This window comes from Candoia aspera, chromosome 4 (assembly GCF_035149785.1).
Source record: "Candoia aspera isolate rCanAsp1 chromosome 4, rCanAsp1.hap2, whole genome shotgun sequence".
In the NCBI taxonomy this organism is placed as follows: Eukaryota; Metazoa; Chordata; class Lepidosauria; order Squamata; family Boidae; genus Candoia; species Candoia aspera.
The window spans coordinates 16956096-16982990 of NC_086156.1; positions in this window are offsets into that span (position 1 = coordinate 16956096).

A 26895-nucleotide genomic window follows, 5' to 3' on the forward strand; every position below is an offset into this window, starting at 1 on the left:
TATGTGTGGCTCATTCCAAGAGTGGTTTGTTACTTTCCACCCACACACAAAGAGCCAAGAATCTTGTGGCATCATAAAGACTAACAAATTTTGTGGACTACATCACCAGATCCGTGAACTGTCCCAAGCGGCAAGTATATATCCCTAATTGGGTGATAGTGGATACTGATGAAATGAGTTGCAGTCCATGAAAGCATGTGGCAGATTACTTAGTTAGCAATAGGTGCCACAGACTTATTGTTTTAGCTACAACAGACCAATAGGACTGTCCTTCTGGACACATAAAACAAACACAGGAGCCACCTATATACCTTTCCATGCAACTTCCAAAAAGTTGACCGTAGCTACAAATCAGCAGTGCTCTAGTTTAGATGGTGGCATTTGTTGGAAATGTCATACTGAAGTGTATTAACTGACTCTAACCTCAGTATAAAAACATACAAAGCAAGCAGGGATCTAGTAATGTGCACTGAACACCACCAGCCACAGTACAGCAGTCATCCTCCAAGATACATCCAGTTGACTCTAATATACATTATAGGACAGGAAGTATGTAGTTCCCAACAGTGATGGCTTCTTTTGATTTATGTATTTGTTTACCACTTTATATACCTGCCCATCTCACAGTTACAACTCTTCCCTTCTCTTTTCTTGGGTTGATAGCTGTGATTAATGTGATCTGAAAATATAAGCAACTAGTTCTTTATTTTGAGTTTGAGTTTGATTGATAAAGTTTATTTGGCAACTAGTATATTGGCCAAATGTTTGGTTCTAGTTAGCAACTAGCATTCCCAATGGGCCATTTTGTAGGGTCACAGCAACCCATAATTTGGGATTCTGTGGTTGAAGCAAATCCCACCATAGGCCCTCTGTTTTTCTCCCCTTGCTATGAGAGAAAAAAATTGCACTTTTATGAACACCTCTCTCTCAATACAGTAGCTTAGGTGACCTCCAGGTATTTTGGACTTCCTTTTCCATCATCCCTGGCTGTTGGCTTGGGGCATTGGGAGTTGTAGTCTAAAAACCTAGATGACTTCAGACTGCAGAAGGCTGGTTCAGTATCACAAGAGGACAATTCATTTCTCATCTTCACTTCTAGTGGTTTTCCTATCCTGAAATTAAGGTATAGATGGCTGCAACAGTCACATTAGAGATTCCCAATTTTTATTTTCCTTTTTACTACAACCCCCTGTGAATTTGACCAGGGTCACTATGCAAGGGGGAAGGAGCTGATCATGCTGTTTTCTGAAGACACCCCCACATCCTTCCCTAAGCTGCCATTACTTAAGGGAAAACCTAAGTATTCCTCCCCATGTTGTGTTCCTCTAGTCCCAATCCTCTCTTCACCATCATAGTTTTTAGGAATAAAAGAAAAGTAAGTGGATATGCATTCATACCTCAGATATCATCAATGTGTAATAGAAATTTGTGTAAGGAATGCAGGTGGAGGGTTTGGAAACCATGGGTGCCTAAGAAGGCGGAATATAGCCCAGTTTCTAGCTGCTAACTGCTGACTTTGTGACTGTTGTAAAATGTCCTTTAGAAAATCATTTTTATTTCTGTTTATTTATTTTGTTAATTTAAAAAAATCTTATTCACATGGATTTGCTCATGATCAGACTTGGCAGAGTCGTGTACGAGATAGGTGTGAGGTTTGAGCCCGTTTCTGACTCTGAAAACGAAACTTATCTGGAGGGGCTTGGAGAATCTAAACCAGGAAGTGACTCAGCAGAGTGGGAGAATTTGCAGACGTGGATTGGTCAAACTCCGGAGAGGGATTTGAATCCTCCAATCAGCACTCGGGACAGGAGGCAGAGAAGCATGTGAATCAGAAGGCAGCCCGATTGGCTGCAGGAGAGAAAAGCACAGAAAGGATTGTTTTAAAAGGCAGGCGCGTGAGGAGCAAGCTGCCGGAGACGACCGATCCTTCGAGCTCACAGCCTCTGCAGAAGAGTCCTTACCGGAATCAGAAGCCTTGTCTGTAGCCAGCGTGGAACCAGTGCCAGCGCCTTCTGCCACCGCAGATCCACCTTCTGCACAAGCCTCTCCAGTTGAGCCTCTCCTTGCCGTACCTGCTGAGCACAGCCTCGCGTTCAGCTCCAAGCCTCAGTGCATTGCTCCAGCGCGATCCAGGTGTGCTCCCAGATTCAAGCCTTGCCTAGACTCTCCAGTCCAGTCCAGCCTTGTTGCCAGACCTCAGTGTTGCCTAGACTCTCCAGTTCAGCCAGCTTAGCTTCCAGAGGCAAGCCTTACCTAGAGGTTCCAGTCCAGTCTTGCCTAGCCTCCACGTGTCAGCCTGATCCTATCTGCGTGCCAGTCCACAGATCCTTGCCTCCAGCTTCTGCTTTGCCACGCACTCTAACTTCACCAAGTCTGACAGCTTCAATCAGAGAGCTAGCTGAATTCTGCCTTGCTGTTCTGCCACAGTCTGACCCTGCAGCCATGCCTGTTCATCCGTCATTGCCTGGGTGGTCTTGATTGAAATTGCTTTGCTTATTTATTCACCAGGACTTTTACTGTTGTAAATAGTTGTTTTAAATAAAGAGTTTGATAACAATTCTGTCTGGCGGCCTCATAGTCTGAACAGGACAACGGGCAGCAGAGAAATTCGATGAACAAACAAACAAATAAATTCCTTTCATTTGGCTAGCAAAGAGGGTTCTCCGGCCAAATCCTTAATGTGCAACAACCTGATCTGCTTTTCCTTGTGATTATTCCAGAATGTTGCTCTTGAGCTTGGGAAAATTTTGAGCTAGGTTGTTTCTGGGTCACCCAGGGGACAGTTGTGCAAACCGCCCTCAGCTTCAGAGCAACATGGCCAGCTGAGTATGTGAAGGAAGTGTGGAAATGTTGCGGAACATGTGGCCAATAAGTCTTGAGTGGCATCTGTACATGTTGATGCTGCTCTGTAGTTGCTTTACTGCTCGCCAGGTTGGCATTTCTCTTCCATCTTTCCAAATCGTGACTCAAAAGATGAGATGAGAATTGAGAAATAGTGGAGCAAACTCATGTGAATTTCAGCCTGTCTAAGGAGGAGACACAGAATACCATGGTCCTATACTAGGCTAATTAAATGTGTTTCTTAGCCTGCTAACTGGGTTCCTCTGTCTTAACAAAGAATGTTGTATACCTGCACAAGAACTATTTTGGTGTTTTCCCTTTGTCAAGGGAATACGTCCTCTGGGATAACATGGTGGAGATTCATGCAGGGAGAGATTTCTGCCTCAGGTGGCTGCTCTGTTATAAAATAGTCACAATGCAATTCCTTATGATGTTGAGGATGCTGCAGACCCATGACCCTTGCTGAGAATGATGCACCATAACTCTCACAACCTGCTTTATCGGAATCTGATTCAACAAGGAACCTAGGGAGGGATTCCAGGAACTCATAGCTCAGCTCCTGGCTCCCTGGAGTGGGAAATTATGGAGACTATAGTAAAGAGGACTAGTATCATCATGTTGGCTACCATGGACATGCTCAGAATACTGGCAGGCACACTGCCTGTCACACCAGCCTGTTTCTTCTTTCTATGTGTTGAGCAACAGGGCAGCTGAAGGAGACTCGGTTGCATTCCCGTGATTATGACCAAAAGCTGTAGAAATGCCCATGGTCAGGTAGACAAACAAACTAAACTTTTGTGACAGGTTCACTTATATATATAAAGAGCCACAAGTCTCTTGCTTGAGTTTGCCACAAAAGGTGAACACGGTCACCTTTCTGAAAACTACTTTTGGGTTGTCTGAGCCATCATTTTTTTTTTCCTTCATGAGATCAACAATGTAGGTAAAGCATGGCGCGAATCATGGGGTGAAAAAAGAAAAGAAATATTTTTGAGCATTGCACAAAGGACATAAGAGAAGCAGGTCTTTTGTTTGGGATTGTCCACCATGATGTGGAGGCCTAAGAGGCCTCCCTGATCCAATGTTTATCAGCATAACCTGTTATACCACCTCAGATCCCCTCTCGGTGGTGCTAGCCTTGCCAAAATTGGCTTGGATTGCAAAGTGTTATCTGTGGAGCTGCCTTTGAAAACCAGTTAGTTGAAACTACAGTTAATTGAAAACAGGGCCACTAGGCTTCCAACCAGAGCTAGACTTCTAACCAATCACATTAGACTAGCACTTTGCCTGCTCACTTGCTGCCAGTCCATTTTCAATCCCAATTTAATACGCTGATATGAAGCCCAGAAAACCTTGGGGGGAGATCATCTGAACGAGGAGACCCTCTTCTCATATCGACTGACCCAGATCCACCCCCCCCCCCAAAAAGAGGCAAGACAGATGAGAAAGAGCCTTTTAAGGGAAGGTGCCCAATTTATGGAGTGTCCTCCCCAAAGAGACTCATCTGGTGCCTACACTGCATCTTTGCTACCAGATGATCCCTCTCCCTCAGCTTTTCCCTCCCATGCTTTTTAAAACTATTTTGGTGCTTCTAGAAGGTCACTGTTTTGAATGTTTCTTTATTATTGTGATTTTTAAGTTACGTTGCTATTTGTTTTTATTTATTATACTATCCCTATTGTGCTGTTTTCTGTGCTTGGTTTGTATACTTTTCCCATTTTAATAATATATTTTAATAGCTTTGTACATTGCCCAGAGATTTGCATTTTGAGATAATCTCAAAGGACAAGAAAAGAAGAGGACAACACCATCAAATTGGACAGGCTCAATTATAGCCACAATGGGTGCACCACTGGAAGATCTGAAGGGCCAGGTTGGGGACTGATCATCCTGGAGAAGTTTAACTATGTGGTCTCTAATAGTCAACATCAACCTGAAGGCACATAATCAAATTTAAAAAAAATACAATACACATACAACAGTGCCCTCTCAAATGAGGAACAGGGTTTTAGGATCATTAGATTAAGGGTCTAAAATTAGATAGCTCTCCCACAGAAGTAACTGCTTGGATGGTTGTTTGTATTCTTAGATCAGTTCTGGTCCAATAAACATTTTATAATCTTTTGGTGGTGCAACCAATTCTTTTTGCCTGTCCAGGGGAGATTCTCTTCCAGCCTGGTGCTTCTCATGAGATAAGATTTGTGTTATCCTAAAATTAGCTTTGCATCTATCTTACTTGATGTTCATTCTTGAGACCTGACTCATAACTTGGTTTTTAAAATTGGTTCCTCATAACATTGGCCAGTTCACAGCACATACAAGAGTGAATTAGCACAGTTCCCATCAGTGACGCAGCACAGCCATTCCAAATGCACGTGAAAGGCAGCTGCCTAACCAGCCTTTCCACTTCTCTAGGGTCAGGAAAAACAGAAGCTCTGTTGGTGTCCAACACTAGGTGTTGTCTAAAGGGTGATGTTTTCTGTTTTAGTAACTCATGGCCAGAAACAAGTACATCAATCTAAGATTACAAAGTTGGAAATGTTTCAACCATTTAGGAACAAGTTGGGAAAATAAAGTTTGTATGCAAGGTGGAAATGAAAGAGAAAGATGCAAAATTCAGTCCAAAGGTAACTTTAGAGGTTTAATGTCTTTGGACTTTATGCATCTGAACAGTTTCTGGCAAAAGTTGCATTGAGAGCATATAGATTTGCCTGCAAGTGATCAAGTGGGCAAATCTACAACAGTGTAATGCCTGCAATGCATTAAAAACAAGCCAATAATTTAATTAGATATTGTGTAGCTCAGGAGCAACACCAATGGCTCTGATCTGCAATCTATACTGTTTATGGAACTGTTAATATGTTTTCTACTACAGATTAAGGTTACTATGGTAACTAATCATTTTGGCCAAGAGGTTGAATTTAATTGTCCTCTTTTCAGATGTTAATTTTTGCATCTGGGGAGAAGAACTTGCAGCTCTTTGACAATTCTTCCCAAGTCCATGGTCATGGTATGACCCAACATTAATCTATTTAGGAGGAAGGTAAATTACCTGCTGTCGTCCATACTTTGGGTATCTTAATTGATGTATAGCTCTTTGGGATGAGCTGTCCTGGAATGTAGATGATGAGCCTAATGTGCTGATCTGAGTACATTGATTGGATTATTTCCTTGGGATTATTTGGGTGCAATATTCAATGCTCCGATTCTGATATTTATAAAGCCTTAAAAAGCATACATTAATGTCCTCGTAACATCTTTTTTTCAAGCTTTTGCTCAGCTTGTACTTCATTTTTGTGTATTTTATACTGTAGCGCTCAAAAAAATGCCATCCTGGAGCACCCTCTTTAGTTTCCTCTAAGGATTTCAGGAGAGTGGTAATTAACACCTTGCTTCTCAGGGCAAAACTCTTCAGAGTGAATTAATACAAAGATCCAGGATGCCCACAGGGATTGGTGAAGTCACTGTGCTTTCTTTGTGGCGCGTCTTTCTGTCACCCAGGTGTGCAGAGAAACAATCGTGTTCGGACTGCAAAGTGGATTGTTAGCATCTGCCCCGGACTTGGAAACTGTGATATTACTTCTATGCAGATATCAGGTCAATGTTGCCATTTTTTGACATTGCACACAGAGAATACATTTTATAGAACTCACAGGGGTTGCATACAATTCACCTAAACCAATATTGTCTTTGAGTTTAATATTCATTTTACTATATACCTGTCATGAGTACTGATGGCGAGCAGGAGGGGGCCCCTATCCAGGGGGGAAAACGCATGCGTAGTACTGAGGAGTTAAGCAGTCATTCAAAGAGACACAGATCAGACCTGCCTTAACCTTTGGGGTTTATCTGTCTGGGTTTTCCCACGCTTCTTCAGTTTGTTAGGATTTTCTGTCTAATGTAGCAGTAATAAAGCATTAGAGACCTATTCCTTGTCTCAACGTGGTTCCTGGCTGTTAGGACAATATGGGAACATGACAATACCCCTCTATTCCATTTTATCGTATACTATTTTACCTTATCTTTTATTCTTATTTTACCCTATCTTACTATATTTTATCTATTTTATCTCATTCTAGCCTATTTTATCCCATTATATTGTATCTTACTTCATTTTGTCTTATTGTATTTTATTGCAGTTGATGTTTTGATATGGTCAAATAGACTAATCAATAAAGTATAATCAATCAAATGTAGTATGAACCTCTTTGAGTAGTGTTGGGCTCCAAAGGCAGAGTACCAATGAAGGATAAATAATTCATTAAAAAATTAAACCCAGATGGACTTTTTTGCCACAGTTAATGCATGATTTTCTGCAACAGCTAAAGCAGAGTTTCAATACCCTTATCTACAAATGTTTGACAAATGTGACACATTGAAGGTCCTCACTGACAAGTTCATATGAGAACAGAAACCAAGAGTTGGCTAAAAACATTTTAAAAAGTATTTTTCTCTGCTTGAAGAACAATAATCTACTGCTCAGCAAATTAATGATCAAACTTCCTCTTAGGTTAAACTGCATTCTAGATTATTATAAAAAGTTAGGGTCTTAGTCTAAATAAGGGTCTGAATTTATAAAATGTTGTTTTTATAATATGCAGTTAACAGCATGGGGGTACTTTGTTGGTCAAATGAATCAATGTTGCACCCAGAAACGCACATAAAAAAGAGTGAGGGGCTTTGATGACATGGTTGTGGCTGCCATCTTGATTGGACCTCATTCCTACAGGCATCCCTGCCTGTGTGCTATATAGATTACACATATAAAATTAAAAGGAAACTGAAGTCTGGACTGTAAGCCACTAGGAGACTATGCTGCCTGCCTCCCTAAAAAGAACTAAATTGGTTTTAGCCATCAGAGAAAAGGAAACACTTCAATGAACTTGATTTCTCTTTATAACCAGAAAGTGCTCCAACTGATATCTTGAACTTTCAGTATTAAGTGGAAGCATTCTGGCACTACTTGCTGATGTAATGTCTAAAGCAATGTTTCTCAACCTTGACAACTTTAAGATGCCTAGACTTCAACTCGCAGGATTCCCCAGATAGCATGCTGCCTGGAGAATTCTGGGAGTTGAAGTCCAGACATCTTAACGTTGGTAAGGTTGAGAAACACTGGTCTAAGGAGTCTTCTCTCTCTCTTTCTACCTTTCCAAAAGAAAAGACACGTACATCACTGTACCTCTACATCAAGAAAGCCCAAACTCTTGGCCTCTGCTTTCCTGCCCTGCATGTGACCTCCTCAGAAACATTGACTAACCAAATGTCATGCTGTACTACAGTAGATGAAGCTTGATCTAATAGGCTCTGCATATGTTCTTAATTCTGATTCTCCTTTCCTCATACAATAAACTCCACAATTTGTTGTCATGGTAGGACTTAGTAGTGGGGACCACTTTTGGTTAGCAAAGGAGTTATTGACTAGTAGAACCAACTGTTTCCAGCAAATGTAGAAAGACATCTAGCAAAAAAGCTGGAGTTTATGGCCTGCCATCTTTTTCGAATTTGATCTTTCAGTAGATAACATTTCCCGATCTTTAAAAAAAAAAATCTGTACCATTCAGGATAGCTACTGTCACAAAGTGGGTGTTGAGATGAGTTGACACTTAGCTATTGCACATGAAGATGCTAAAGCACGTTTGCATATGTTTTAACTTCTCAGAACAGACCATCATACAGGTCAGCCTTTCAATTGGCACCATCTAGATCTGTTGGGATTATAATTTCCAACTAGCACGGTCCAGACAAATGGGAGGCACTAGGTCTGGGAAACCTGATATACCTGGTTTCCCTGGTATGTTAATCTTGAATCCTGCTGTATTCACAAGGACCCCAAAGCAAAATGCTTTAGGTTCCCACTTATATCCTACTCGATTCCTTATCTGGATTAATTTAAGAGTATTAGAGTTACGCAAAAGAGATAACATTTTGATTCTCCTGTGGCGTCATAGTTCATGAATGGATAACATGTAAAGTTCTGTCCATGGAAAACCTGAAAAACCTCCTTGTGAAGTAAGTTGTATGCAGCTTGCAAAAATCGCGTTTACAGACTGATCTCTTTCAGTAGTTTTGTTTGCAAGATATGGCTCACTCAGTGATCCTACCTTAGCCAGTTCACCCAGGTTCATGTGTCATCAGCACACGATCCATGATGATGGGATCACTCGGCCAGTGACCATCTTTTACTCCACCCAGCCACCAAATAGGAGGCTGGATAATTATTACTTCCCTCTCATTTCCTGCCTTTTATTTGTTTTTCTCCCTTTCCAGAGGGGTGGGGAGAGAGAGATGGAGGAATATGACTGAAGATAGTGCTCCCCTTGACTGTTTGGAGGGCTGTTGGGAACGCAGCCTCCTTGCCACTGGCAGACTGAGGCATTCATAGAGATTCTGACATTGCCAATAAACACCCCTGTTCTTTTTGCCGGATATAAAGCTCCCCGCTTTTCAAACAAGGCAGAGGTTGTTGGACTGAGGCTGGAAAACAAGTGGTGCATACCATCTCCCCAAACAGCCCCTGATTGATACATGGTTGGAATCTCCAGGACACTGAAAAGCAGAGGGACCATCTGTTTAAAGAGACTTTTATCTCTGTAGAGATGAGTAAAATCTAGCCAGAAACTTTTATTTATATATATACAGTATATATATATACAGTGTGTGTGTGTGTGTATGTATATATATATACATGTGTGTGTGTGTATACATACACATACTGTATTTCTACATTCCTTAAGTCTTCTATTTGTTATTCCTCTGCCCAAACTTAGCAATTTGATTTATTTGTTTGTTTGTTTGTTTGTCTTATACGGCCTCCCATCTCACATACATGACTCTGGGTGGTGCACAACTTTAAAATAAATAAAAATATATACAGTTACTAAAATGAACTTTAAAAAATAAAATATACAAAAAAATAAAAACACACCACAGCAGGAGAATCATAAAAGGCCTTTCATATAAACAGGGGATGATCTCTGTCACACACCCAGGGCCCCAGGCTTGGTCACACAGAGCCAGGTCTTCAAGGCCTTCTGGAAGGCCAGCGGGGGGTGGGGTGGGGTGGCAGGGGCTTATCTTAGGAGAGATGATGTTCCAGAGGATGGGTGCCACAGCAGAAAAGACTCTTCTTTGAGGCCCACCAGCCAACACTCCTTGGCCAACAGTACCCACAAACTTGCCTTTCCTACCAGATTGGATAGGATGGGTAGAAACAACTGGGAATAAATGGTCCTGTAAGTAACACAGCCCTAAGCTATGTAGGGCAGTGTTTCTCAACCTCAGCAGCTTTAAGATATGTGGACTTCAACTTACAGAATTTCCCCAGCCAGCATGCTTTAAAGGTAATGATGGACACTTCAGATTTTTATGCATACATACAGTTGTGAATTAGGATATTTTATTTCTTTCAGAACTCTTGTGTTCTATAATTTTAAACTGAAATGCACTGTTGAAAAAAAAATGAAAAATGGAACAGCCACAGAAACAAGACGCTTATAGACATCTCAGTTTTCTGAGTTGCATTTAGGACATTATTCCAGCTGTGGATGTTGGAAGGAAGAACTAACCATTCTGAAACTAATTCAGACCACTTGGGTGTGTGTGGAGGTGTGCGTGCATGAATTTGTCTGGCCCCAAATAAACCCAGTCCTGTTTGGGGCAAATTACCCTATGAATAGTGGAGAATATCTGTAGCTCAAGGTTGGAATGTTGGGATTTTGGTGTTCGCTGAGCATGGTTTTCGGTTTTCTTCTTGCAAACTTTTCATTACCAAACTAGGTAACATTGTCCGTGGTTTGCCAGGGAGGCCGATCAGAGACAGCCCCACAAACTACAACATGTAGGACAAGCTGCCATGCAAACCCCACTCCTTCGTGTCAAAGCCATGATGACGTTACCTAAGTTGGGAATGGAATGTTTGCAAGAAGAAAACAGGCTCAACAAAGACCAAAATTCCAACAAAACTTATCTTCTCTAGTGAGGTGTCTGCAGGGGAGTCAAGGAGGATCAAAGTGATGCAAGCAGCATAGCGCTGTCACCATGCAAGTCCTGTCCCTTTTCTACATGTATCACAATGTCACCTGCACACCTTAAAGGGTGGAGCTCATGGCATAATCCTGCAGTGCTGCTTTGGTCATTCTGATGAAAGCAGCAAGTGTGAGTAGATGCTACTACCTCTCTAGATTAATTGACCGAGACAATTAACACTGGAGTTGATGCAACAGGTTTCCAGGGCTATTGGGATCAAATGAGGACAACACATTTCCATCTTGCATTCTCTGATATGGCTTATTTTCTAAAGATGATTTATTTGTCACTTTTTAAAAAAAAATGGTACTTTTGATTGCAGCAACTTGAATTCATTGGTGCATTGGACTGCAGCAAACTTCATTCTGATTTTTTTTTTACCTGCTCAATTTTGTTCAGCAACAATGAGTCAGAAGAACTGAGAGTGCAGCTATGTGGAAAAGCAGGTTTAATTGTGTTTACGGCATGTGACAAAAACATTTGCCAGCCTTGGGAATCAACAGCCTGAAAATCAATCAAGTAACTTCCTCTGTGATGAATTTACTCTAAAATATGCCATAATAGGCATTCCTCCCACTGGTCAATTTTACTGCCCAGCACTCCCATCTTTCGACAAGAGTGACACCTATCTTTTCAAAGCAGGTGTAATTGCATCCTATATTGCATACACTCCTGGAAAAGCAGCATAGGCTGCTTGTAGAGTAAGTTACAAAGAGCTTCAGCAGGTGGCCACACTTGGCTTATCTTGGCTGGCCCTGGAAGTTAAGCAGCTTCAGGCATGGTGAGTATTTGGATGGGAGATCTCCAAGGAATATTAGAGCTATAGACTAGACTGCGAGGTTGAGAAAAATACTGGAATGTGATAGTGGTCAACCACTTCTGTCCTGCTGCTGAAATCATTACATGATTGTATCCATGTAATTGTTAAGAAACAAGTTTGACTTAAAGACATCTTTAACCTTCTTGTAAATGGTCGATTCTTAAACTGCTTCCCACTCACCATATGACTACTGCAATGTAATAGCATGAGTGTGTAACCTTTGCCCCATGGGCTGTCTGTGATCTTCTCAGGTCAGCACTGGATGGGGATGATACAGTTTCTTTACTACAGAATGCTTAGACTATTATGTGTGCAAGCAACAATCCCCTCCCCACCCCCGCAAAAAAAAAAGGAAAGAAAAGCAATGTCTTGTGTGAAGTTAGGCAGTACTGAAGGTTTAGAAGCTTTCTGGGATAAGCACGCCTGAGGATTGTGCACCATCTAGTGACGGCGAGTGCACTTTTGAGTGACTAAACCATTTTACCTCCAATTTGTGAAATGCCAAGTATGGTTGTATCAAGGAGTTTGGCTGTTGTACGCAGGGCTGCTTCACTGAGTTGATACGCAGCATATCAACTGAATCTAGCAGCCAACGGCGCTTTCGGCAACACTTGCTAAAACATGGCAATGTATCTCCCTGCTTCTCTCCTCTCTCACTGTCCTTCACAGGCCAGACTGGCAGCATGTCCTCCGGCAACTGAGGTGGTGGGTCCCCCCCCCCGAACTGTAGTCCCCACACCAATATACAAGGCTTGACCAGTGGGACTGCTGCCTACATCTGCCCCACAACAGTCTTGGCTAGCACCCGGGTCAGCTCATCAACGCAGCTACACTCACAAGTCAAGCCTGAGCTGCTGCCTCACATTTTTCTTGCTCCTTCTGCTGACCCATGCCAGCCCCACAGCAGCCAAGCCAGGCTACACAAACCCATGTGCCCCACCCCTGAAAGAGTTGGTCCACAATTTCCTAAAGTGACTTAGTGGAATGCTGGATGTTCTGGCTCTGGCCTCTGGCAGAAATAGTTTTTTGGCCCAGCAGGAGCTTGCTTTTCTGAATGCCTATGCTATGAATAGGGACGCGGTGGCGCTGCGGGTTAAACCGCTGAGCTGTCGATCGGAAGGTCGGCGGTTCGAAACCGCGCGGCGGGGTGAGCTCCCGTTGTTAATCCCAGCTCCTGCACACCAAGCAGTTCGAAAACATGCAAATGTGAGTAGATTAATTGGTACCGCTTCGGCGGGAAGGTAACGGCGTTCCGTGAGTCATGCTGGCCACATGACCCGGAAGTGTCCTATGGACAACGCCGGCTCCAAGGCTTAGAAACGGAGATGAGCACCGCCCCCTAGAGTCGGACTCGACTGGACTTTACGTCAAGGGAAACCTTTACCTTTACCTTTATGCTATGAATAAGAAGCCCTTACAGGTTATCCAGAGGAGGGAATGGGGAGAGAGAAAATAGCATAGTATTTCCTTGGGCTCTCAGTGGGATAAGCCATGATTTGCTTGATGATGATCAAATAAACTGCAATTGACTGGGATTATGCAATGCCCAAAGCTATAAACCATGGTTCTCCAATCAAATGGCTGGGTTCATGCACATGCTAGAGCTAAGCCAAATAAACCATAGTACCTTTAGTGTAATGTATGAATTAGGCTATAGGCAAAAAGGAAAATAAAAATATATCTTTACCATTCAAAGACTCTCTAACTGCAATATCTGCATCTGTGTATGCATAAGTGATGTTTCCTGGATGTACTTAGCCCATCCTTAGGATATGTATGATGTGGTCTTCAGGAGTATATGTTCCCATGCGATGCTTAAATACAAACTCACACATGTTCTTTGTATTAACCATCGTTATTATGGAATCAAAAGTGTGTGGTGGGAGGGACATTTGCAACACAAATACACGCTGCCTTTTGGACTGCCTGCATTTCATTAGCCTTCCCCTGAATGTGCTAAAGGTCCCCTGTGCAAGCACCGAGTCATGTCTGGCCCTTTGGGGGGATGCTGCTTTTGCAACACGTATTTTAATTTTTTTACTTTCCAGTAGATGGCAGCTGGACACAGAATATTGTTCTGATCTGAGAGAGTCAGAAATGCAAAGGAAGCTGAGGCAGATATAACATATTTTGTTGAAGCTGAGTAATTCTTCCTTTGAAATTTGCTGAACAGTCATTTTTATTAAATACTGTTTGGATAAAAGTAGTAATAGACTTACTTCTTGTACCAATAGTGACTTAAGCAGGACAGCTGTAGCTATGAATGAAGGCAAACATAAAAGATCAGGCACTTGTCTATTTGAAAATGACTGCTAAGGTAGATTCCCACTGAAATCTAAAGTCAATGATCTTGGTTAGTCAAGCCTGGTAAAACACAAAAGTCAGTCTCCAAAACATCAAGAGGGCACTAAAACACGCACTGAACTTTTGGGAAAAATGAAAAATAATCCTCCAGTAAATCCAATCCAAGACTCTAAAAATATCTTTAGACAAAAGCAAACAATTCATCGTCTTCTAGAAGTATGACTAGTCATCAAGAACCTTTCCTCACTGCTGAGCTGAAGCACTAATTACTACCCTTGAGTTGGCAGAAAACTACACCAACCTGCAACGTGTTGCCCCCATTGTGGATCCTTCTCTTACCTCTGCCCTGCCCCAAGGAACTGCAGTTCCCAACTTCCCTTCAGGATAATGGGTCACAAAACCCAGCAGATTTTGCATACCTTGAGGCCGCTCTTGAACGGTGTTGAAATAAGGAGGAAAATATTCCTTTAACACTGGTACAGCTTAGGATGACTTCAAGACTGTCTGATTTATCTTGGGCAAGGGATAAGACAACATCAATATCATGGAGCACCGCAGAAGAAAGAGGTTCCCAGGGCATGTTTGTATCTTGGTTAGCTGCAAGTGAGAAAGCCCATAAATGATGTGGGAGGGGGTATATATGTCCATATGGGATGTTTGCTGATCTGTAAAACTTCGTTGTTAGTGTTGTTGCTTTAAATCAGTCTCCCCCATCTGATGCTCTGCAGTTGTGTTGGGACTACAGCTCCCAGAATTCCATGGTGTTTAGATGTGATGGATAAGCTTAGGGAAGGCTGATCTAAAGCAAGGAGCAGTTTCTGTGGTTAGAGGCATGTTTTAAATCAGAGAGTGGCACTTCAGTATCTTCCAGATGTTTTGGAAGTCAACTCCTTTAAGCTCCAACCAGCTTGACCCAGAGGACAATTGTAGTCCACATTTGTAGAGCACCAAATTGTTTATCCCTTTTAAAGTAAATAGAAGTTTATGGAAATTTGAGAGGAAAAGTTATCAATTTTTCATCTACACACCAGGAATTTTTAATAGTACCAATGTGGTAGTATTACATAGTAAATAATACATAGATTTCCTTTGAATCAAGCGTGACTCGTGATGACCACCAGATCGGTGGGGCATGAATATAAAATAGCTCGTAGACCACCCCAAATTCTGCTCTGAGAGTTAGATCTGCTATTGAAGTTCCATCTATTGAAGCCTAATGGTTGTTGACAGATACTTCTGGTCCACCACTTTTGCCATTTATCTCATACTGAAATACCAGGCTGCTGAGAAAAGAGGAGAAAGCTTGCAGCTGAGAACAGATGCTCTTCTTTTCCTGCCATAAATGATTTCTATCCAACCAACTTGTGATATCAGTATGGACTAGGAGATCTTTGGATTTGTTTCTGCATGCCATGAATGGCAATTTCATCACAAGTTCAGATTGTACCATATTTATTTATTACTCATATTTGGCCATCGCCCATCTCCCCCAGAAGAGAAGTAGGGAAATGTTTGTTCACATTATTATCTGTCACTCTTTAGGTTGCTATAGCACAGCAATACCACCCACGTTACCTTTTCTCTGGACTATATTCAAAACATAATAAATAAATTCAATAAATTCAAATGAATATAAAAAATAATAAATTTTTTATTTAAATAAAATGAGAAAAATAGAGAAGTCAATGAAATTCAAGATATACTGTAAGAACTTTGTGAACCTCCAAGAAAAGCTGTGGCTGGGAACTGCTCAGAGATAACAATAATTGAGAAAATAAAAGAACTTTTTACAGGAGAAAACTACCAGGGTGGCTGGAAAATTAGACGCAAAACAAAACAAAACAGAGAGCAGGACATGGGGCAATCCAAGCAGCAGTTAATGCAAGAATAAAGCAGACAGAGCGGAAGATGATGTTCTCCGAATGAGAAACACAGGCCATTTCTACATTTTGTACTGCTTTAAAGCATTATCCACTGTTCCTTACGACACTGCAAAACAGGGCCATCATAAATTGTCTGTCTGCATCACCAACCCCTATCCTGCCTCCATTGCATTTGTTGCATCTCCTGCCAAACTGCACTGTTGGTATAAGCCTGCTTACTGGTTTTGTCCTCCGGCTTTGTCCCCATCATCCTTTGGCAGGTCACCGGCTAACAAGACAACAGCCACAAATGAGGGCACTGCAGCAGGAGGGAGAAGGTCTCTACACAATGCCATGATTTCAGGACTCCCATTTGGGGTTCTCTAGGTTGGCTTGTCTGTCAGTTTTCTCATACTGCATTTGGGGACAAGTTAAAAATGATGCAAAGCGGGGGGGGGGACATGGAAAGATGGGTCTCAAAATATGGAAAGATGAAAGATGGAAAGTTGGGTCTCAATATTATATGAAATGTTCAAATTGACTGAGCAGCAGCAAACGGATCCTAATTTTGATAGGTGTAATTATGGTTATGCTAGGCGCTGTAGAGTAACTGGAACCGATTAGCCATTGCAAACACTTCTTCTTTTAGGGAGGAAGATGAAAGACTGAAACTGGCAAGTATAGAGATTCTGGCAAATGATGACCAAATCCCAGTTCAACATTTTCAGGATGAAAATGTCTCTCCTGCAGCCCAGCCCCAAAAGGCCGTGGAGCTAAAGTGACCAATAGGGGCTGGGCAGATCCGACCCCTCTGGCTTCAGAAGCCACCCTGCCAGTGCGTCTTGCTGGATAACATCCCCAGCAGAACCCATGCTGTGACAAGAGGGGAAATTAAAATTGGAACAGGTAAACGCAACGTCAAGCTGCTTCAGCCAGAGGCTGAGCATGAGAGCCAGGCAATGTCGCAAGGGCACAGCATTCATATGGTAACTGGGGCATATTGGTGCTGTGGGTAGAGGGAAGTGAGGGTGAGCTGTATGCCAGATTATACCCTAGACTGGGTTCATCCTTCATCCTAAACCAGGGATGGATGACCTATGGCTGATGGACTGCAGAGGACTCCTAGATCAGAACCTTCCTCCCAATGTTCTGCTGCTGCCAGAATTCAGCAGCAAAGCCATTTAATTTTGGTGATGTCTTTTGCACTCCCTGAAAGCATCAATCATACCTTAAATCAGTATTTCTCAACCTCAGCCACTTTAAGATTCGTGGACTTCCACTCCCAGAATTCCCCAACCAGCATGGGACTTCCAGAATTCTGGGAGTTGAAGTCCACTCATCTTAAAGTGGCTGAGGTTGAGAAACACTGCCTTAAATCTATAAAAAGCCACCCACTTGTGATAGTGCATCAGCAAATGCTGCCTCCCTGCGGCCTTCAGTGGCCCAAAAAATACAAACAAAGGATAGTGTGGCATCTAAATGGACATATCTGCACTAAACAATAGTTTGCTTAAGCTTGGTTTGTTGAATAACCCAACAGTAGCAGGATTTTCACAACCATCTAAACCAGTGTTTCTCAACCTTGGCAACTTTAAGTTGTGTGGACTTCCACTCCCAGAATTCCCCAGCCAGCATGCTTTCTTTTTTCTTTCTCAAGGTTGAGAAACATTGATCTAAACTGTGAAGCAGGTTTTACAAATCTCAGTGACTCAGTTCCCACAAATCTGTTAAAGCAAAACCAGAAAACTTTTTTATGGTTCAGAGTGAGATTGTCACTGTCTGACATTTGTACCCTTCTCCACCATTGGATATAAAGCTTTTCTTTTCTTTTTCTTCCTTGTATTCTCAAGAACGCTGAGTTACAGCAATAAAAAGAACCTGGCAACAAAGATCATACCAAATGATGATGGAATCTGGCTGAGAAATGCCAAGATTGGGGAATTTCCTAGAGATAGAGAATGGATGCCACATTGCATATTTTGGGGTAGGGGTAGTAAAGGTTGGGCTCTGGAATCAGCCAAAGGCTATAAGAGGGGGCCCTTTTATAACAGTCACTATAATGCCAAATCCACCCTGAAATATTAATGGGAGTAATTTAAACATATTTCCTGCAATTGGTAATATTTATTTTGATATACGTTCAGAATATTTATGTAATTTTTTCCCCTGTTCAGCACATAAGCAGCTTTTGGCAATGGGGTGCTATCTTCCAAGCCATACCAAACTGCTGTTATGATTGGCTGAGTTTTAATAAATGATTTGTCATGACAGATCCTAGCCAAGGGCTGGGATCGGAGATGAGTGCCAGGTGGACTGCAATGTCCAGGGTTCCAGAATGGAAATACTGACACCTTGTTGTAGACGGCTTGACCTTGTTTGACTTCCAAATGACCCCATACAAATGTTCAGCTGTGGAACTCTGAATTTTTTTTTAACCTAAAGCAGTGTTTCTCAACCGTAGCAACTATAAGATATGTAGACTTCAACTCTTGCTGGCTGGAGAATTCTGGGAGTTGAAGTCCACACGTCTTAAAGTTGCCAAGGTTGAAAAACAGTGACCTAAGGGGCTCTTTGATACCAGGAAACTGTTCTGCTTTCAGGTTCAGATGTTATATGCTGGGACTGGAAACTTGGGGCCTCCAAGGGACTGTTGCGCCCCAAACTCTAATAGTGCAAGCTAGCAAAGCCAATGGTGGGATGCTGGGCACTGTAATTCAGCTACTGTTTGCCCTGATTGAGGGCAACATCACTGCATGATGGTTTGATTGTTTCAGTCTCACATCTTGTTTTTTCCTTCCAAGATTGGCTTTATCAGGTTGTTCTTTGTATAACTGGGAGCTCAACACACATAAAAAAGCAGCAGGGCTTTGATTGCATGGTTGCAGCTACCTTCTTGACTTTTTTGACCTCCCGCTGTAGATGTCTTTTGATACAATCATTTCTTAACTGAACAAAGAAGTGCTACCAATAACACCATCCGTGTACAAATGTGAATGGTAAAGAGGGACCATACAAAAGAAATGAAGTAGAATCTCAGTTAACCGGAACTCAAGCGACCGGCACTCTCAAGCAACTGGCAAAAAAATGAAGAAATAATATGTTAAATAAAATTTAAATAAAATCAATTTTTAGCAGAAAGGTAAGTTTAAACTTGGCATGCCGCGCCGTGCCGCGCCGATCCCCCCCCAGCAGAAAGGCAAGTCCAAACCCACCTTTTAAAAGGTAAGCCCAAACCGACCCCTCCGCTAGAAAGGGACCGGATTGGCACGGCGCAGTGCTCCAAGCCCAAGCCCAAACCCACCCGCCAGAAAGGACTGGTGCAGCGCGGTGCACCAAGCCCAAACCCACCCGTCTGCCAGAAAGGGATCAGCTGATCCTTCTCTAGCAGAAAGGCAAGTCCAAACTTGGCACACCTATTTTTAATAGTAATCCTCAAGCAACCGGAAACTACATTTATCCGGCATCTACAAATCCCCATGGGTGCCGGTTAACCGAGATACTACTGTACTCTTAGATATCATTGTAAGATGCAAGGAATTCTGTCCTCTGGAGTAGTCCCAGAGCTCTAGGCTGAGCAAATTCCTGACCCAGAAAATTAAAAGAAAAAAAAATGATCTTGGTAGTTATTTTCAAATAATAAGGTTATATTTTGGGCAGACTGTGACAATCTGAAATTACCCATCCTGTATCTTTGGGACAAAATTTAAGTATTGGGAAATAAATGGTAAACATATACTGTACAATTAAACATAAAATGTATCTCCTGTTGTGCTGAATAGGGCTCCTAGCAATTACTAGTCTCAACAGCAACGACGTATCTCCAGAATCAAAGCCATCCTACCCTAACAATAGATGACTGGAGCAACAATGGAAATGAGTTATCTTCCAACCATGTATCTGGCTGTCCTCTGTGTGTCCCCGAATGCTGGATGACATAGGCCTTGGATCCATCAGGGTCCATCCTTCTTGTATTGTTTTGGAGACTTTCACCTGGGTGTGAGAAAAGGATTGTGGTGTCAGAAATAAGCAATTTTTGTCAGCTATGCTTAGTTTGCAATAGCCATTTCACTCATGTGAATTTCTTACCACTTGATTCTATAGTTATCATCTGATAAACATTCCCCTTCCAATTGTCATCCAATTCTGAAAGGCTACAATGTCCATAATTCTTACCCACCATGGGCATTGGCTGTGCATGATGGCCCAACATCTCCAGAAACTTCTGATACAAAGATTTGTATCATGGAATATATGAACTCAATGCTTATACTGCTTGGGAAATTCCATTGCCATCTGTGTGACTTAAGTGCCAAGGAAAACATAAGAATAAGGTAAATTTCATATTATTATTAACATGGGTTTGGAACAACAGATTTACTTGACAGAAAGATGTTTCGCTACTACATGTACAGAATTAAAAAGATTGCCTAGATTTGATTCTTTGGGGGAAAAAAATCCTGGCAAAACAACAAAAACAACAACAACAATAATCTGAAAGCAATTTGGTTACAGATATATATGTCTGGAATATGTAAACAGTGGCAGAGGGCCATAAATACCACAGCAATAGCAGTCATGTGAATCTTAATGCCAGTATAAATATTGCACAATTCATCCTGATCAGACTGAGTGTATTTTTTAGGAAGATCCCAAAAAAGCCTTTTAATAGCAGAGCAACCATCCCTCACCCAGGCATTGTTAGCTTTCTTTAAGAGATTACAGTCAGAGCCAGACTTCTGGGGGAGGTATGGCGAACTGAAGATGGCTGTGTGAAGGTGGAGCCGATGACCACGGCAAAAACCAAGGAACTGGTGAGTAGATGAGTTCCTTGGAAGTTCTCTAGATAAGGAGAAGATGGGAGATTGCCCACATGTGCTCCAGACAGAAGCTCCCCATGAGGAGACCGCAGGACAGCAGTTCCTTGCGGGTTTGAGCACCAGGAGATGAAGGGATCGGCCATCTTGCTCATAACCATGATGGAGACTTTTAAAGACATTAAGTTTGCAAACCTCACTCTCTAATCACTTTCAGAAATTGCTCATTAACTACTTCTAAGCTATTAGAGACCTTCGGAATGACAAGTTTGAAAAGTCTTCCTTGGGTGAGTTTATCAACTCTGAACAAAAGAAAAATTAATTATAACCTTGAGAACTTGAAGAATTTGAAATAAACAGCAAAAAGCTAAATAAGATTTTGATCTGAGAAACTTATAAACAGATTAAGGGTCCAGATAAAGTTTAAAAAACACTGGTCTAACAATACAGAGCTAATATCATTTGGGCCATAGGAATGAATCAAACATTTTTCAAAAACCATCTGGAAATCTTGCCGTTCCCTATTTTGCTGTAGGGGAAAAATAAAAACAAAATTAAAATTCTGCAGGAAGAGAAAAGGATTTGGTGTGATGTACCAAGCTGTTTAGATGTGATGAACAATCCATCAGCGGCCTGAATTGTGTTGTCATAGTAATACCTTAACAAAGGATGCATTATGCAATAAACAGCTGCAGCAGTTAAAAAAAGTTACAAGCTTATCATACCAAAGACTTTATCATCTCTGTATGTTGACAGAATCAAAGCAGGTTGGTAGAAATTGAAGTATGTGCCCTGTTGAAGATATTTATGTCAAAACAAGGGATCCATTATCTAATACACTGTTTCTCTCAACCTTGGCAACTTTAAGATGTGGACTTCAACTCCCAGAATTCCCCAACCAGCATGGCTGGCTGGGGAATTCTGGGAATTGAAGTCCCCACATCTTAAAGCTGCTGAGGTTGAGAAACACTGGTTTAGAGTGTTGCAACAAATGTAGCCTGAGGTTTGCAGTTCTAAGGGGCTCTCTGAGGTTATCCAAACTCGCTAACAAACCTATAATAATTATCCAAGCTTGCTTAACATTTCTGCTGGTTGTTGTTCTTCTTTCCTTCTCCTTTGCCACTGTACCATTGCTTCCTGTTTCCATGTCTTGGTATCCCTGAGTTAGCCTTCCTTGTGCATTCCAAATCCTGTTATATCGGGGTGGACACTCTGGGCCAATGCCATCCCCCCAGCCTGCTGCCATTTCTGTGAGTGGGAATGCCCCTGTCCTTGACCGCACAAACAAAAGCTTTGTCCATATATGTGTATGGGTATGTATGGTGTGTGTGCATGGACAAAATGAGTTGGGAACTTAAGATACGCCTTCTACAGTTCTAATAGAGATCAGTGGGCAATGATTAGTGAAGTAAGTTTTATAACTGCAACTACAACTGCAAGGACATTTATTTACAGGAAATGCATTATAGTGATAGGCAAAGCATCTAGCTAGCACCTAACTAACTACATTGAATCAAGAGAAGAGTCAAAGTCCAAGTGCACAGAATAAATCCGTAACACTTTATCTATACTGTACTCCCACCTTGTGGTCAGTAAATCATGATGTGTTGAAGAGTCAGTCTGAATGGATTTGGGCCTCCAGCAGAACCTTGGTTATTTTTAGCCTTGGCTAGTGTTTTGTTGCTTAGTGTGTTGTGAGAATCCACCCTGTTTGGTTAGTTTATGGTCAAGGGGATAGTGAAACCCCCCAAAATGTTTTCATTCAATAACCAAGTTAACTGTGATACTGTACATGAATTCAGTCAGTAGACCAGTGTAGAATGAATGTGTGAAGTTAGGGGCCAGGTTCGGGTCCAACATCTCAGCCACAGCACTTTCGTATGTTCATCCAAAGACTGAAATTGTAATTGTCCATGTATAACTTGTATGCTCTTATAGTTATGGAACCTGTGAAATGCAAGGCCACCCCTTGTGCAGAAAGAGCCAACATATGTCCAAGTTGTAAACTTGCCTGGCCTTTAGGAGACCAAGTAGAAGTTAGTCAACAGTGTGGTCCCTCAGGTTTCTTGTGTTCTTTCTGCATGAAGTTATAATAAGAAGGATTTATGCCAACAAATTTGACATGATGTCATGTACCTGTCCAAAACAACGGGTTCTATTTTCCTTATATAATGGCTGCAAATGGCAAATCCTTAACTTGAGGCAGTTTTGAGGAAATGGAATGTTAAAAAAGTTAAGATGGTGGCCATGATCATGTGATCCAAGCCCTGCTCCTTTTTATATACAACATACTTGCAACAGATATAGAAAAAGACTTCCATCATGCAATCATGGCCACCATCTTGACTTTTTAAACACAGATGTCCCTGTCCTTGATCTCACAAAAGGAAGCTTTGTCCATATATGTGTATGGGTGTATATGAGTGGGTAACTTATGGTATGTCCTCTACAGTCCTAACAGAGATCAACACAAAGTACTACAATATATTTACAGGCAGTATTCCCCTCCGCATTATACATAAAATTGATATAAAGGCTTATGTTGAAAATTCCCATGGCCTTTTTCATAGGCCTAAATGGGTTGTTTTTTTCTTTTTCGTTTTGAGCCTTTAAGTCAGTCTTGACTCCTGGTGATTTCATGGACTGGTCCCTGCAGTTTTCCAGACAAGATTTTCCTAGCAAGGAGTTGTTTGCCCTTGCCTTCATTTTCCTAGGGCTGAAAGACTGACTGGCCCAAGGTCATCTAGCTGGCTTCCCTAACTAAGGCAGCACTCAAGTTTCCCCACTCCTAGTCCTTTAATCACTAGACCAGGACTTTCTAGAAATGTTTGTCAGACAATATCAGAATGTTTCTAATTGTGATTTATTTATACAGATCCAGCCCATTCTGAACGGGCTCCTCGTTAATGACTTTTGATCTTAAGTTTTGTTTCGGTAACTGAAAATGGTAATCATGATTTGGTGAAGGAGGAGGAGGAGGAATAAAACTTGCAGTTTGCAGTTAACTCTTAAAATAATGTGGATGATCGGGCCTTCCCAACTACTGTAAGTTCAAATATGCTGTTCTGAATAATTCTCTCTTCTTCCTCCCACCTGCCACTTAACTACATGTCCTCTGTGCCTGCCAATTCAGTTGGATATCTCATTCTTCACCCACCCTTCTTTCTTTCTTGGGCTGATGTTAATCCTTCTACTCAAATGCTTATTCATACACACCGTTTTTCAATTGCCACAAGTCTTGGATTGGTTTTTGGTGCACTGGACCAGTCCCATCATTGGTAAAACAAGGGTTTTGCAACCTGTAACCCTGGCAGGGACTTCAGTGCTCCAACTTGGCTGATTCCACCCCCTGGTGTTGAAAAAATCTCTGCTTAGACCAGGAATAGCACATTGATCTGCTGTTTCTAGAAACAGCCAGCAGGTGAATTGGTTCTCTCTTAGCTCACTAAACTACAGTAAAGCTGTTCCTGCAATACAGAATAGAGTGGTCAGGTTCAGCTTCTTTTTCTCACTTTTGTAAATTCAATTTTGCATAATTCACTTTGTGAAATTTATTGTACTTAGCCTATTTTTTTAAAAAAAACTTGTACTAAAATTTGCCTGTATTTTTGCCTGTATTTCTCAAACATACACATGTTCATTTCAATTTTCCCTAAGATACACAATTTTCTCTGATAGAATGCATTTTTATACATTATTTTCATCGATAAATGCATATTTAGGCAAAGTGTTCCCCAAAATATTTTTAAGTGCTAAATTGCATTGCAGAATTTAAAGAAGGGCAGATTTTGAAGCTTCAAAAATGCAAAGCTTGGGAGTTCACATTTAAATGTGATTTGAATTAAACCAATTTCCTTTCCATGACTAATTTAGAGAAATGGCAACCTATATCCAAGATCTCGGTCCTGTTGCCTGTGTCCTGCATGGCCAGCTAGAAATACAATTTGTGTTAAAACTGTTCAGGCCCTGAATCAACAAGGGGCAGAAGTGAGGGTGGATCAGACTGTGGCTCATGGCAACAATTTTAGAAACATTTTAGAATTACAAATCCATTCTTTTGTCTATACAGCCTGTCTGCCTTTTGTAATCCATCATCTCTCAACTGGCTGCAGAAGTGCTGGTTTGGAACTATCGCACGAAGGGTTTGTTGTGTGCTCTTCCAAAGGCTGGACTCAATGCAAATTTTCAGACACCAGAAAAGAAGCTAGCAGCCCGAAACCATTAAAGCACAATTAGAATTAAAATGACTAGAAAGCCTTTGGAGCAATGCAGGGGAAAAACTGTCTGTGTGTGTGTCTGTGTGTTAGTGTTTATGTAAGCTCAGTGTTGCCAGAGACAAAATGAATCTCATTTAAGAAACTGTCTTTGTAGGAAACATAATACCAGCTAACTTCTAACATAAGTCGTTTTCTGCAGAGGTGCCAGTTCTGCCTTTGCTTAGGGCTACTGGAAATAAAACAATATGTGGTAATGGAAGGGGATCTTATCTAGCACCATCAAGTATGGATTAAGGGGCTCAATGTTCTAGTGATCTGTACTTGGGGTTGCAGATTTCTATGATCCATATGTTGTGTTCTTTATTTGATCCCGCATGAGCAGAGCCTTGCTTCTGCAGGCTTGAAGTCTGTCATAGTTTCTGCTTCTTAAGCTGCTGGGAAGCCTATAGTTGAAATATGGCCAGAAGTGGACTGTGAATCACAGCCCAAACCATCAAGTGCCTTTTAGGTGCACACAGAATAGCCTATGCAGATCGAGGCTGCTCTGTTCTCTCCTTGATTATTCACATGCTTGCTTATAAGCAAGGGTGTCTGCAAGGTCCGGCAAAAAAGTCAAGATGGGAGCCATGACTGTGCTTTTTATGACAATTGTCATGACCTCGTTGCAAGGCACAAAGAGCCTCACAACGTGGATCATGAGCATTAAGGTAAAGGAGGAAGAAGATAATCAAACCAGGGATTAGCACAAGCACCCAAAGACACCCACACCCATAATCCCATAAACAACTGAAAGGAGAGACGTCAGAGGAGTGAAGATAAGGAGCACATGGTGCCCCGGAGGACACAACCGTTGCAGGGAGACAAAGAGGACACCGGGGGAAAACGCCCAAGCAGCCATCAAGGGTCCCATCAAGAGGGATCGGGGCATTGAAGGGTAGGGAAGCCCGGGGCAATACAGGAGGGTATAAAAGGGGCACCCCCACACTACCTACCCCGTTCCCATTTTTCTTTCTGTCAGCTATCATTCCAATAAACCAGAAATCCTTAATACCCATTAAGTGAGTCTGTGTCTTATTGCGAAGCGAGGCTGGCCCTGACATAAAAACGGGAACCCCAAAAAATTTTTTTTTCCACCTGGTACCTATCCAACAAGTTTGTGAGGGACCCAGCCAGGCATGGAGAACCAGGAACCGAGGAGGCGCAACCCTTCGGCGCCCGGCGACGAAGCCCCGCTCTCGCAGGGTGGGATGCAGCTGAGGTCCGGGCGATGCAACGCCCCGGTAAGTATGGGACCCAGCTGGGGGGAAGCAGTGGGGGAGGGACCCACCCCGGCACCCCGGAGCCCGCGAGGCACCGGGGGCGAGACGAGGGGACCCTCTCCAAGCCCGCAGGCAACCCCGGAGGAAGCGCGAGACGAACCGCCACCTTGGGCGCTCGAAGGCGAGGGCGCGCCTGGCACAGCGGCGGGAACGAGGGACGATCCGTCCTCTACCACGGCCAATGGCGAGGGCGAGCGGAGCGGCGAAAACCTCGGCGGGAAGCCGGGGACGGCGGAGAGGCTCGACGCGTTGGAGGAAGGGATGCAGGCGGTGCGGCAGATGCTCCAACAGCTGACGGCGGCGCAGGGACTCTGCGACGGAGGCGGCGCAGAGGCACCCCCGGACGGAAGGCGGCAGGGCGAGCGGGGCGGCGGTGACGGCGGAACCCGACCCAAGGAGCCCAACCGACGACCGGAGGCGCACCGGGAGGCGAGACGGGGAGGAGACCCAGCGGATGGCGGCGACCACGGCGGGACCCGACCCCAGGAGGCCACCCAACGAGCGGAGGCGCGCCCGGACGTGAGACGGTGGGACAACCTCGGCGGCGGCGGCGTCCGGCCCCAGGAGCCCACCCCACGACGGGAGATGCGCCAGGCTGAGAGGCGGAGGGACGACCCGGCGGGCGGCGACGGCAACGGCGGAGCCTGGATCCAGGAGCCCGACCGAGGGAGAACACCCCGCCCTCCCCCC